At 48.4% G+C, this 14,573-nt stretch overlaps 1 pseudogene; it reads right to left on the bottom strand.

Moving 5' to 3' along the window:
• Nucleotides 1–574: 574 nt before the first annotated feature.
• Nucleotides 575–9,513, bottom strand: LOC144161761 (uncharacterized; annotated as a pseudogene).
• Between the last annotated feature and the right edge of the window lie 5,060 nt (nt 9,514–14,573).

The raw sequence follows: 14,573 nt of genomic DNA, 5'->3' as shown, positions 1-14,573 counted from the left end.
TGCGTTGGCGCGCTGGCACGAGAATTTAAATCGTATATGTATGCGCAAGCAAACGAAGCAGATGAACATTGCAATTGTTTGCAACGGCGAGAACTGCCTCTTCGTTAGCAGCAGAGTTTGACAACACCTATCGCCAAAATAAACAGAGTGAGACAACACGGCCGCGCTCTCTGCCTGTGATCGCGCTGGTTGAAGCATCTATACGGGTACATATACGTACGGTATTGGTTTTGTAGCTGCGTGCAACCGTCGCGTCCTGCTCACTCGTTCTAATTAGCATTAGGCCACGGTTGAAGTGCTGGTGCACGGCGACAACAGAAGACTAACATGGCGACCGCCCGCTTGAGATGATTACCTCAGATAGGGCGTTTATTGTGGACGTGGTAGTATACAAGGAACGGAACGCCATCTCACAAATGGTGTTAAGTAGTTCTAAATCCTCCCTTTTGCTACCCGGATGGGCAACGGTACTACCATGGAGGTTCGTCCACTTCTTTAGATCATGCCTAGGGAGTACATTTTTTGCTATAGGTACTTTTCAGGGCACATTACTTGATTAAAACTCCATTTCCGGCTAGTTTGCGTTTACAGTGTAGTCTGCCGGCCCATCGGAGCTGCCGTCGTCGTCGTCACTTCCTCCTGGTGCCTGGCTGACATCCACCTCCTCGTCGGAGTCATCTTAAAAGAAAACAATGCGAATTATCACAGGCTAATTTTGTTAGTAGTGAAAAAAAAATCTGGATTTTCGTATTACCGTTCCGAAATTTGGCGATGTTATGCAGAATGCACGTTGCTACGATTACTGCCTTCGATGTTTCAAGGCAAACCTCCATTTTCTAGATCAGGCACCGGAACCGGTTCTTCAGCTGTCCATTCACGCTTTCGATGAAGTGTTGCGGAATGGGCATCCCCATTCCATTCCAGTTCCATTCCGAGGAATTAGACCTTGCCATGACTCCATTCCTTTCAATTCCTCGGAATGACAGAAGTTAGCCCATTCCCACTCCCAGAATGGGCGGGCAGTTCAATTCCATTCCTCTAATTCCTCAGCGTAAAAACTGCCTCAGGTGCTCTATCGAGTTACCGAGGAACGCAGCATGAATCTGATGTTATCAGACGAGTTGACAACTGCAAAAGTATGCAAAACGTGTCACTTGTCACAAGAGTTTTGGGAGGTGGTAGAAGGTTGGTTACATATCTCGTGCAGAACCCAATACAAAAAATTACCGCCCCTTCCTAACGAAAATATAGAGAAGCGCAACCGCTAAAGATGCGTCAAACTTTCAATGAAAGTTATTCTAACCGATCGTCAAACCTTCAAACACGCAAACCGCAAGCGAAGAACGAACCCATGCGACGATTTTTCGCGCAATAAGTAAACGCAGCTACGAACGATCTAAATGTACAGCGTTACGTAGTTTATGAGATAAAGGTATGCTATTGTAGTCCTTTATGATCGACGCGCGTGTTGTCTTATTTAGAACCGTTCGGTTTTTGCGAAAGTACTGCTTTTTCACCGCTACGGAACACGATGCCTAGCGTAGTTTCAATGGCGAGTAATACTGATAACTAACGTTTGGCTCTTCGCGTTACATGCGTTCTCTTCTCGCTGCGCTTGGAACGTTGGCAGAATTCCCCTCCTCCCCCCCTCCCCCCCCCAAAAAAAAAACGAAATGCACAGAAAAACTTTTATCCGTGCCTTTTTGAGCCAATACTCTCGAATTAAATGCCAAGACAAAAGCGAGCTTTAGTTTACAACACAAAGTATACGTTACCGGGAACCCTTTGCGCTGTTTCGTAACGAGAAATAAAAAGGGAGCGTTTTACTACATATGCAACAGGGCAAATTTATTTGTCATCTTTACGGTTCGTAAGCGACATTACGCAAGAATGCCAACACATCTCGCTGTTCTTTTGGTACCTGTTAGATTTTAAAAGGAACGCAAATGGCCAACAGTGCACCCGTAACAGAAAATCTGTGCTCACTGTGAGGTCCCAGATGCTTGGTTTACACACTGTAAGACTGCTTGTAACTTTGCAAGTCTAGATAAACTTGAGATGTTGGTTGTACTGAGCCCGTTTGCAATTTATTTTGCAATTTCACTTGCGTCGAAGCCCTAAATAAGTGATCCGAGAGCGTTATTCACCAAACCTGCCTTCAGATTCGCTAAAATTTAATTTAACTAAAGCTGCGGCTTTAGTTAAATTAAAATTCAGTCGGCTAAAATTCAGTAATTTTATGTAGCCTTTGGAACACACAAAAAAATATTGTAAGCTCTTAGAAACCATTTCAGTGCACCCCACAAATGCAAGTATGTGTCATGCTACCAGTGAAAGCGATTGAAACAGCTGTTGTAAACTGGATTGCGGAGATCGAGGCTTCCTGATTTGTTTCTATGTATGATTTTATTGAAGGCTCAAAGCTATGGAAAGATCGAGCTTGCTACGAGCCAAGGCATACGAGTTCATTGTAAAAATTGCTGCCGTTCTGAGATTCCCGATGGGTCGCCGCTTTTTTGGCGTAATAATGAAAACTTATTGCCGCTTCAATGGGGCACATTCAAGGTTGAGGAACCAAACTACAGCATACCACTCTTGTCTGCGCCTTTCTTGCGCACACACGGCGCAAAAAACGCACGAAGCGCGCCCACAGTGTGCATTCTACCGGGCCGCTCAGCGGAGCATTCACACTAGCAGCGCAACGCTGTCGCCACCTACATATCGATCTCTCGGCGAATACGTAGCCCACGCGCACGTAGTTTGAGACCCTTTAAAGACCGAACCGCATGGAGCATTTTTTTCACGCCATTCGCGAGCGTCGGCGTTGCGCGTGCGTTTTTCGACGCCCGCGTCGACGATTCCCCGCCCGCGGCAGCAGCTGCCCTGGCTAGATTTTGACGCGCGTCGCATGCGGCAGTGGGAGGAGCCTGGCGACTTGCGCCAATGAGGAGGAGCGCGCTTCATGGCGGTGGTTTCGAAGCGCTCGAGACAGCCGGCTGGTTCCGCGCGGATGTTTAGGCTTACCACCCAGTTAGGTTTCGCCTCTCCATCTTCTTGGTGAATGATGAAGACGAAATAATGATGTCTTTTGATGCTCGAGCCGAGAGGACGATCTCGACTCGCTCCGATGACCGACGTCCGATGCTTGCAGCAGGTGAGGGGGGGTGAGGGCTGCCTTCCTTGCTGGATATTAGGTTTGTTTACCCTATTTACATTAATCCAAGTATTTACATCAGGACAGAATGAAGGTTACATTGTCACTCTGCCTGCAGCAGCCTGTACGGCGAAGATTTATACTGAACTAGATCCCTCTCGACCGACCCCGGACAAAACCCAACACGCCGGTTTTGATCCCAAAAACCACGCCTACAAAGGGGGCGTTCACGAAAGAGCGAAAACCCCTCTCAAAATATATAATGTGATCCACTGATTGGCCACAAGAACCAACCAATAGTACACATGTCACCACCTGTGGTCACGTGACCCAACGCTCTCTCATGCCCTCATAGTGCGTTTGCCGCGCAGCTTATTACAACAGAGAAGCAAATACAAGACATCTGCCACCTAAAGTCACTGACCATGCGGAGTGGTCAAACCATTACGTTAAGCCGGTGGCGCCTGCTCAAAGCCGAACGCTTAGAGCGCTCTTCGCGCGGCTAACATCTTACAGTGTACTCGCCTTGCCGCCCCGCATTTGTCCGCGCGCGCTCGCCGGCACAATGAGGGAGACATGGCTAATCTCCTCCCAGACTAAGGGACGCCGCTTCCCGCCGCTGACTACCGAGAAGAGCTCCTTCAACCCCAGGCGAGTATTCCCGAGGCGAATGACCCATCAACGAACAGCGCCGACGCCGGCTTCGCAAACCCTCAAAAACTACGGCGCGCGCCTTTTCGACACTAAGAGACAGCATCCTTTCGCTTCCCGTCAGCTCGTACACCTTGATGACGAACGACTGAGCCATTTCCCAATATGGGCAAGCCATAATAGCGGCATGCGCGCTGTCCGAGAGGGAACCCAGCGCCGGGGTTTTTTTCACTGCTGTGCACCCATTCGCCATTCACTGAGACTGCCTGGTCGAGCTGACTAACGCAACAAAGGTACTCGGGTTCCCCGTCTTTTACCACACAAAAGGAAACAACACAAAACATGCACTTGGCGGCCCCTAACTTCGCGTCCCTGCGGTTGCATGAAAGGAACGCCGCTTGACAGATACAAGCTGAGGCGACGCCAATGCATGAGCCACCGGCGGCTTTCATTAATTCAATGAGGAGCCCGAACTTAACACACCCCAGCAGATATTGACTGGACGCTTTCACTAGTGGCGCGGATGGTGTTTTATAGTTCCGTTTTCCACACATTATAAGCTTCTTTACCGCCACAGCAACTTCGTGCGTGCCTTGAGCGGCATTTTAGAGAACGCATTAAAGCGGTCGCTCGAGCTACTTTACTCGAGCTCCCGACACCACTTCGCTACCGAAGCCGCCGCCATGTTGCCGCAGCCGGCCGCGGCGCGCGCAGCGTGCGGCTGATTACGCGGCAGCGTCAGCGCGCCTGTGGCGGTGTTCGCGGCGCGTTTTCGCTAGAAGAAAACGTTCCACGCGGTTCGCGCTTTCGTTACAACGCGACTTACTCAACGCGTTGGGCGTTTTCATGCACGCGCTCTCCGCCCATAGCCGCACGTTATTCCTTGCGCCATCTACTAAAAGACACAGATACTGCTGTAGCCACTCGTGATCTCGCGAGCCCGTTGTATGACGACAACAAACGCTACTTCGTCAGGATTAACCGTATACGAATCGCTCTTCCATCTGAACAACAAAGGCTGTTTGTCGATTGAAACTTCAGGTTAGGGTAAGAATGGGCACGTTGAATGCGAAATCAACAGCTTAGAGCGCGATATCGCACCGAGCGATTAGCAACGAACCTGTTTTGCTGCGAAGTGGGAGGGCAGGGCGCCGCCATGTTGGTCAACTCTACGTACGTAACACGGTGTCAGAGTATTCTTACACCGTGTTACGGAAGCAGCGTGAACACCGTAACGTAAAAATTCGAACCTCACGCACGTCCGTAAGAATCACGTAGTCCCTTTCCGTTCGGAGTATGCGCACACTGGTCACCCGTGAAAGTTCTACGTACGTGGAGCCACTACGTACGTGAAACTAAATTGTCTAATTACAGTTGTGAAGGAGGGGTCGAGGGGGAGGGGGGGGCGCGCAGGGCGGGGCCGAGTAAAGCTGCGTCACCGGAATGAAAACTGCTGGCCGTGTTAGATATAGACTGCTTGGCAGTCAAATGATGCACAACTATTTTTTACTACTTTAATTGTCATGCAACCCCTTTACGGAAATTGTACTCAGCAGTCTTGTACCATTTTTGTGACACTTTTACATACGTTGCTAACGGCTAAAAAAAGCGATACCACATCGCCGTTCGCTAGGAAGCTTGGTGCGAACACATTCGTTGCACTAAAGAGTGTAATGCTGAGAGAGACACAGAGAGAAAGCGCAGCACAGCGCTCGGGGAGGTGTTGGCTGGCAGGCGGTGCTTCCGGGATGTCTTCCGATGAAGACAACGGCGAGCACCTATCGGTTTCTCCTGGCGGCAACATCCGCACGCGAGGCCGTGACGACGATCTGCACCGGAAAGTGGCCGCGCGTGCGCGCCTATATATTGCAAGCGCTGACTGTCTGCGGCCCCGGTCGATGTGTACGTGCGGGCTGCTAAGTGCGGCTACGCCACTGCGGTGCGACGAAAGCATTGTCCGCTAATCAGCCCTCATGGGTCATACCCATGCATCACCATGGAGTGCTTTCCTGATGTCCGTGGCTGTACTCCTGTTGGTGGAGCGGAATCAATCTGCTGGTAAGTAGCAACGAGTAGAGACAACTCCGTTGCCACTTGGCTCTTTAATCGATATCTGATGAAGTCAGTCGGCATCTGTTTGTCGGCGCCACCAGGTGAATGCTTCCGCGTGATTGTGGAGAGGAATGTGGCGGAGGATATTTGCATCGGAGATGCTTGCCGTGGGTAGGGGAGAGTCGCGAGGAATGGGACACTTTTCACAAATGCAATTTTAGTTTTGTTTATTTTGAACGCAAAAAGATGGATGATAGATTATAGTACGAGTCGAAACAAGCTGCGCAAATTCTGAGAAACACGGGTTACTGCCACTTCTAGCGCAACTGCAAAAAAAAGTTAGGAGACGGCATGACGTCACGCAGCTAACCTTCGCAAGCGCAACTCCGTTGAAGCCGCTGCCTCCGCCGTTTCTCTTTCTCAAGCCGCCGAAGTCGGCCCAGCATGTGACCTCCATGGTCGGGTGGGCCGGCGGCGGCGGCGGTCTCCGACTCCGGCGCATCTCTCGTGTTTGGTTGGCATTAGCTTTTCCCCGTCCTTCCTGCATTTGTTTGCTCGGTGATCTCATGCCCGCGTGCGGGCAGGAGTGCCGAGTATGTGCGATAGACAAAAGCCGTGGGAAAAAAACAACATATAGCAGGCTTTGCGACAACGGGCAGCAGAGTAGTTTCGAGCAGACGAAATTGAAGAGCTCGCAGCGGCAGTGAGGTGGGGTCACGTGGTGCAGTGACGCCTGGGCCGACTTCGATTTTACTTTTTATGTATAGGCTTCACGTTTCTCCGGTAGCGCCGTCTCCTAACTTTTTCGTCCTCCATTAGGGGAGCAGTGTTGCGCGGTCATCCGCCATCTAAAGTTCCAGGTCGCGCGGGAAAGCTACCCTTTTCGCATGTAGGCAGCCGCGCCAGCGGCAGCGGTGAGGAGGAGTGGCGAGGAGCGGGTGGACAAAAAGACGCGGGTTCGATTCCCGCCAGCGGTAGCCGTTTTCCTGTTATAAGAAACATCCCCCTCGCGAGGGGCACGATCAAATGCAGAGCATTTCCGGGGGCGCACGGCGTTAAGTAGTTTGCGTTACGTTAATGTTGTTGCACTTGTGGCAACTGCTGACGAGAGAGCGCGGCGATGAGTGCGTTCCAGCCTCGCCGACACCCGCCTTTATCACGCCACGATCGCGCCACACGTGCGCGATGCTGACGTCACGATCACGCCACAGATGTTGTTGATCCCGCGACACGCGCGCCCCCCCCTGTTGGGCGCGAACCGACCGCGGAGAGAGCGCGCGATGCGAGCGGAGAGTAGGCGAGGAGGAGCGGGGCTGACGAGAGAGCGCGGCGATGAGTGCGTTCCAGCCTCGCCGACACCCGTTTATATCACGCCACAATCGCGCCGAGAGGGTGCACCTGCGAGCGATGCGGACTACTACGGACGCCTAGAACGGGTGACATCGTGAGTTAAAGAAATGCTCTGCATTTAATAGTTTCTAACAGCTAAAATCTGTCCTATTCCACCCGTCCCTTCGGGTGGAGTGGGACATCCTTTGGGAGGAATGGGACGCCAGTAAAGTATCGGTCCCAACGTCTTCAGCGGACATTAAAAGCCGATAGTTCCACATCAAACTTGAAGCAAGCTTGCAGGCGCTTCGTTCCCCCAATAGGTTTTGGCGCTGGCAGCTTCATCACAATATTCGTCATTGGCACAGTCCCTATATCTTTCTGCGGAGGAAAGTAAAACTTTGAGCTCTCTTCTTTCTTTCGAAGGAACTGGACACTGACGTCAATATTGTCACTACTTTTGACTCTACCCGAGTACTAAACGTCAGATTTTTTCTTACCAAATCTGACAAGGACTAAATCGCCTTTTGTCACTTGAAAAATTTCGTTTGGGCAATCGGCCTCAGAAATGTCCCGCCTCTCATTATCGGAACCCGACATGTCACTGCCGGAATCATCAAATGCAACGGCAACAGTGTCGTCTTCACTTGAGGAACTGAACTCCTTCTGAAGTCTCCGTTTCTTTTTTGGGCGAGTAGTGGCGACAGTCTTAGCTGTGATAAGCGCTCTTTTTTTTCATACTCTGTCGTGCCAGCCTCTCTGCAGCTTCTTGTTCAATCGCATGCTTCTCGGGTGTATCCGTAAGGACTTTTGTCCTACCTTTCTTCCTTCCTTTTTGCCCTGTCTTACGCGGTGCAGCCTTAGGGTAGGGCCTTAGGTCGCTTGGGACAATCCGGCTGGGAGATGCAGTTGACGTCGAGGCTGCAATGGCGACAGTAGGTGGGAAGACATCTGTAGAGACGTTGCAATCTCCATGGCCGTTTGTCTCAACGTTCAAATCACTTTCCAGTCGGCTTGCGCTGTCCGTATTCTAGGTGATGGTGGCCGTCTGTCTTGACACCTCTCCGTTTACGGACGTTACAGGTCTGTCAGTGACTGATGACATCATGTAGTCATCCGAGGTGAAGGGCTCGAAATTGAAACGCCAAATTGCAGTTTTCTGAAAGCCCGAGATTATGTTCTTTTGTGTCACCGTTAATACGTAGGCGGATCCAACTAGTTGTGCAACATTGTGGATGGAGATGGTCTTCCCGGGGTTATTTATGAGCCAATCATTGCAAGCAGCGTTGTACCGAGATTTAAATGGTCCGTACACAGACACATCAAGTGGCCGCAGGTGGTGGCTACAGTGTGGGGGAAAGGTCAGCAGGATGACTCTGCTCTCTTTGGCCTTGTTGATGGTGTTGATGCTCACATGGCTTTCATGATTGTCGAGAATTAAGAGAATTGGTTCCTCCTTCGAGCACTTCGTATGTCTCACAGTGTGCTCTAATGCCAACAAAAACAGCTCGCTGGGCATCCATCCCGACTTGCTTGCCAAACCGAGGCTTCCTGCCACCGGGGTGCCTTTCAGAAAAAAAATCTTTAAACCTCACGCGTTGAAAAATGAACACTGGTGGCAGGGCGTTTCCGATGGCATTAACAGTGCACAAAACAGTCACCAGTTCGCCGCGTTCTGCGGATGTAACGTGACCGATTTGCTTTTCTCCACGTGCTGCTACTACCTTTGGTGGGTTGTGTGCAGTTGTGAAGCCCGTTTCATCACAATTGTAGATGCGGTCCGGAGTTAGCTTGTATCGGTCGTAGACACTTTTCAGGTTTGAAAGGAAAGCGTCGACGTTGTTCTTATTGAAGCTTGTTGCCCGACCCAGACTGGTCGCTTCTGGCGATCGAAGCGATAGCTCGGGATGGCGGTCCATAAAGCCCATAAACCAGTCTCTTCCAGCTACCTTGTTCTGTTCCCATGACGCCGGGCACTTCCGGTTTAAGGCTGTTGCAAACTCGTACGCCAGTGAACGAACTTGCATTATCGTAAGCCCATGATGCATTTTGCTTGCTTTCAGCAAATATTCTTTCAAGAGTACTTCATCTTCTGTTGTGAAGACCATTCCGCAGACCAAATTGGACTTGAACATGATGCCACCTGTGTCACTGCATTCACTGTACTTCTTCACTGCTCAGCCAAGCGATGCTTTTGATATTTCAAAAGCTTCTGCTACGTCTCTTATACTTTTATTTTCATCGCACACCAATCTCACAGCATCCAGGATCAAATTGTTCGATGTTTGAGCTCTGTCGGGACTCTTCCTCTTGTAAACCCGCGGCATCTTCCTGAAAATGAAAATGGATCAAAAATTGGCAAATGTAAATATTCACGCACACCAAGCACGCTTAACTTTCTTGCATGCACGTAACAGCCCTCCTATTGCTGCCTACTATTCACGTGCTTATTCCGTGCTTCTCGCAAATGTGTACAGTAATCACACCTTTTCAGTGGAGAAACATTGCATTTTATGATGCCCCGTTGGTTTAGCGCGTCTTAACGTCAACTGTCGCAGAAACAGCCTGTCTGTTATTTAACATCACGACACCAAGCATTTGTGCACTTTAAATAACAAATAAAAAAATAACTGCTTTCGGAACTAAAGCGGCACAGCATTGAAGCTTATTCGCTAGACACAGCACCAGCCGTATGGTGGGGAGGAATGGGACACTGTCCCATTCCACCCGCGACTCAAATGTCCCATTCCTCCCCAGGTGGTTCGCCCAACAAAAAATACATTCAATGGCGAAAATTATCTTGTTAGGGCTAAACTTGCTATTGCATGAAGTACGACCCTAACGCGTGTTTTGGAAGAAAAATTGGTATCAGCATAGGCAGGGTGGTTTAAAACTGAGAGAGGTGTAATTGAGTGAGCGGATACTTACTTTTGACCCGTGAAAAAACGAGAGTTGTAGTCAGAGAAAGCTCCATCCGCGAAGACGGCCACCATTACAGCCAGGCTATCGGTATGCTAGCGCCATCTCGTGAGCAGCCGATGAACGTGTTTGAACTAACTCCTGGAGAGATAAACGAGCTGTCCCATTCCTCCAACCGTCCCAAACCTTCCGACTCTCCCCTAATGCTGGATTCAGCGGTGGCCACGAGGTTGGCGGTGATGTCTTCCACGGTTGACGAATCGCATGCTGGGGATACTCGGTTGTGCATTTCCTGGTCTGCAACATGGGCTCCTTTGTACCCCACGAGCCAGGTGTAAGCAGTAGTCCAAATTAGTGTAATTACATTGTAAGTTTTTTCTTAAGTTGAATGGCTACAAGGGGTGTTTGTTCTCGATGATAGCGTGCGCAGGCCTGGAGATAGTCGGTAACAGTTATGAGGAAAATATGATTGTGGTGCAGGGAAGCGGCGTAAACTATGCCGATGGGTTCAGCGGCATTGGGACAGATATCATGATATGTGGCACCAGTCGTCGCTGTACCCGTGGAGTCGAGGGCCACAATTGGGGTTCCACACTCATGTTGAGTGCGCACAGTATCTTTATATCTGACGTGTGGGTCCCTTTCAAGTGTTCGTTCGCACACGGGCTACACTTCTGCTCCTGTTTGTGAGTTGGGTGCACGTGTCTCGGGATAGGTGCGGTGAACGTATGGAAATGGGCCTCGGGTAAGTCGTGTCTTGGGCTATTGGCGTGTCGTCTCCCAGACTACTGAGCAGGTCGTGTCCTTTGGGGGTAAGTTGAAGGCGATGGATTTGAGTCCTTCGTTGTGTTTCTAGGAGCTCCGGAGAGAGAGAGAGAGAGACAACTCTTTATTAGATGAAAGCAGAGAGGTTTGCCGCCATGTACCCGCCTACATGCTACTGGTATTGTGGAGGCCCAGTTAGAGGAGTTTATCTGTGGGCGTAAAGGAGCGCACGTTAAGGGTCGTATTGCTAGCTCTCCGAATTACTATATTAAGTTCCCTGCGTTTCGCAGGTTTCAATGCAGCATACGGTGTCCCATACGTATTGAGATGTAAGCAGCGGGGCTTGTGCTTGCACGAGTCATTCTCTATCAGCTCTGCGTGTTAGTGCGTGGCTTATGCTCTGTACGAGCTGAGTAAATTGGGAGCATGCTTTGGTGAGTTGCGCGGTAAGGGCAGCGCCCGAGCCGTCATTGTGCAGAGGAACGCCAAGAATACCTACAGCAGGTACTTGGTGGATATATGTGTCTTGGATCATCAGAGTAGGATTTGAGGGGCGTTCAGGAGGCCTACGTGTGCGTGAGCGAAGCTTCAGTAGTGCGTAATCCTCGGCTTTGTAGCGTAGACCTCGTGATATGAGATGTGTGTTGATGGTATCGATAGCCTGCTGTTGGGTGTCTTGTTGGGCTCCGACTGATCCTTGAGTGAAGATAGTGTGATGTCGTCGGAATAGAAATCACGGTGAGATCCGGGATGTGGCGAAATTGTATACGGCTCGAGAGAAATAATATTTCAACATACCTTCAACCTAAATTCGGTGATGCCTCGAAGTTATTTTATATGATAAAAAAAACTTCGTTTGTTATTCACCTTACGAGATTGGAATGGCTCATGAGTTTTTGGTGTTTGATTTTAGCCACCTTCTTTCGACACCTTGTTTAGAGCGTTTTCTGTTTGTAATTGCTGCCTCGAAACGCAATTCCACGTCTATTTTGTTATTAAAATACTGCTGCTGCTGCCAGTTAAGCACTTACGTTTAAGTGAATAACCGACAATACAGTCAAATCTGTTACTACGAACTCCACATTACGGAATTTTCAAGTTTACTAACATTTTAACAATCCCCACCAGATTACCTATATTTTCAATGTAGGTTTCGTAGCTTTCACACCTACAAATTTCAATACAACGTATACTTCAGAATAACGCACATAATTAATTTTCCCCCATTATAATCGAGGAATATCAGTATTACGAATTTGGCTAAAAGTCACAGCGTCGAAACTTTCTTGTGAAAGAGTAACCACCATTTCTATGCGTATTTCTTTGAGTGCAGTAGCTATCATCATAACCATGTCGAGTGCCAACAGCTAGCGCCACCACAAACCAGTGGTTTAATGTTAGTATTAACTCAATGGTTTAATGTGCGGTAGCCTAGCAGGCCTAGCCGTGTTTGCCTCTTTTCTCTCTCGTTGTGTTGGGTGATGGTAGCCGGTCGGTCGTTCTTCCCGCTAATCACGTGTGCGGGCAGGTATTAGGGGCGAAGCACCTTAAGGCCGAGTATTTCCCGGTATCTGTGCTCACGGCACAGCACCGTGTAAATCGAAACATCTGTGAACAAAAGGTTCACAAAAGGTTAACAAGAAAAAATAAAAGGTTCAGAAAAGATTAGAGAGAGAGCGAGAGAGGGAGGGAGAGAGAAAGACGCACAGCACCGTGTAAATCGAAACGTCTGTGAACAAAAGGTTCATAAAAGGCTAACAAGAACAAAATCAAAGGTTCACAAAAGGGTAGAGAGAGAGAGAGAGCGAGAGAGAGAGAATGCTCCTGGAGAGCCGTGCTGCGCATGTTCGCGGAGCATTGGATTGGATTGGATCAGATTGATTAAATTGAATTGAATTGAATTAAATTGGAAATAGTTTAAGCAGCAGTAAGCACTCTCACGGGTGATTTACGGTAAGAACAATCCCCAGTGCTTCGCCCACTCGTCATGATTCACTTCATGGAGATGCGTGAATTTTTTTCTATGTTGTGGGTGATTTTGCTGCGAAGTTCGTGTGAGATCTAAAGATGAATGCACGTAGCGACAAAGCAAAGGAGATGCGCGAGGAGTCATCATCTTTTGGGACGATAACGACGCGAAGGCAGACGATTGCAGTTCACCCAACGCAGAAGAAGATGAAATCTTGTCCAACATTGATGGTTTAGTGCACATGAAAAAATTCCGCACTTTTATTGCTCGCTGCAAATACGTACCCCACGAGGTGTTGTGCAGGGTTGTATACGTAGAGGCATCCCTGAGCGGTCGTGCGTGCTGCACGCAAGAGAGGGAAATAACTGATTTCTTCAAATAAAGTAGCCTTGAAGTGGGCGCAACATTTTTCAAAGTTTCAAAGTTCATTTAAAAAAATGCAATAATGTGCGATTACACAATGTAAGTATCCAAGAGGAGGTTCCAAGGTTAGAAACTGCGGGCGGGACCTCCTATGCTTCTACATCATGAATAGCGAGCATGTAAAAAGACATAGTCAGAAGTTAGCAATCCATTATCATATAACGGTAAAAAAATCGTGGCAATACAGAAACACCTCAAAAGCAAACAATAGCAAAGTATAGATACAATATGGCTCAACTCTATATACTGCACAGACCTAATGAGAGAAAACCATTCAAGAAAAAAAAATGTAAAAAAAATAAGTACCATACATTTTCATTAGAGATAATTTATACATGTGCACGCAAAGAACAAAAAAAATACAAGAGGACAGAAGTGTTATTCACAACCAAAATCACTAGTAGTGGCATCGTCTAATTCCTTTTATTCCATTAAATGCATGCGTGAATACTTTTTAAAGATAAGGTATTTAGGGTTTTTAAGGTCAATGCTTTAAAGTGTTCCAAAAGCTTATTGCGGAAATGCGGTAGCTTGTTTTCCATAATTTCCATTGTTTGTTTGTTTTTGATAGTTTGTTCGTGCTTTGGATAATAACAAATTATTTTGAAACGCGAAACGAGTATTGTTACGGTTGGACATTAAATGAGAAGGGAACATGTCGAGTACAAGGTCATTTTTGTTTGAGAGTTTGCCTGTCTGTATACCAGTGCACCACTAACGTATGTCATTTTAATTCGTGGCTTATTAACGCCAGTTCTTATTACAACGATATTTAGAAATAACAAAAAAATTACGGTGGTACCGCGTGATTCGTTATATCGAGATTTGACTGCATTAATTGTTAAATTAATTAAGTTACGTGCCCACGGAACTTAGGGGATTGCAGGCTTTTCAGAACGGCAGTGACAGATTTCGCCGCACACTCACCCTCTTCACTTATTCGAAAAAATTACAGGGAATACTTATAACTTGCTACGACTGAGAAGGCGGAAGTGTAGTTGGAACGTTGCCGCCGCGCCCGTCGCCACTTGACCCGCAGCCCCCTGGACAGCCCGCCCGTTCCGCTTACTGTCCATCGCCAGGAACCTCCCGTTCGCCTTCGTCGGTACCTTAGCCTCTCAAGGCGGTTGTCCTTTGGCGCTGATGATGATGATTGCTATTGGTTTCCCCTTTGTAGCGGGGTGATGACGTGTCATCTTACCAAGAAGAACTAATATACCTATGTTTTATACTCTTGGTTTAATACTAGCACTGCTTAGGGCTGGCACAAAAAACGTATTAGGCACGAAATACTTTTTTCCCCTGTTACAG

Source organism: Haemaphysalis longicornis, unplaced genomic scaffold (genome assembly GCF_048455015.1).
Source record: "Haemaphysalis longicornis isolate Haplotype H1 unplaced genomic scaffold, Haemaphysalis longicornis Haplotype H1 scaffold_12, whole genome shotgun sequence".
NCBI lineage: Eukaryota > Metazoa > Arthropoda > Arachnida > Ixodida > Ixodidae > Haemaphysalis > Haemaphysalis longicornis.
Note: the sequence above shows the minus strand (reverse complement) of the source record. Positions and strands in the feature narration are given on the sequence as shown.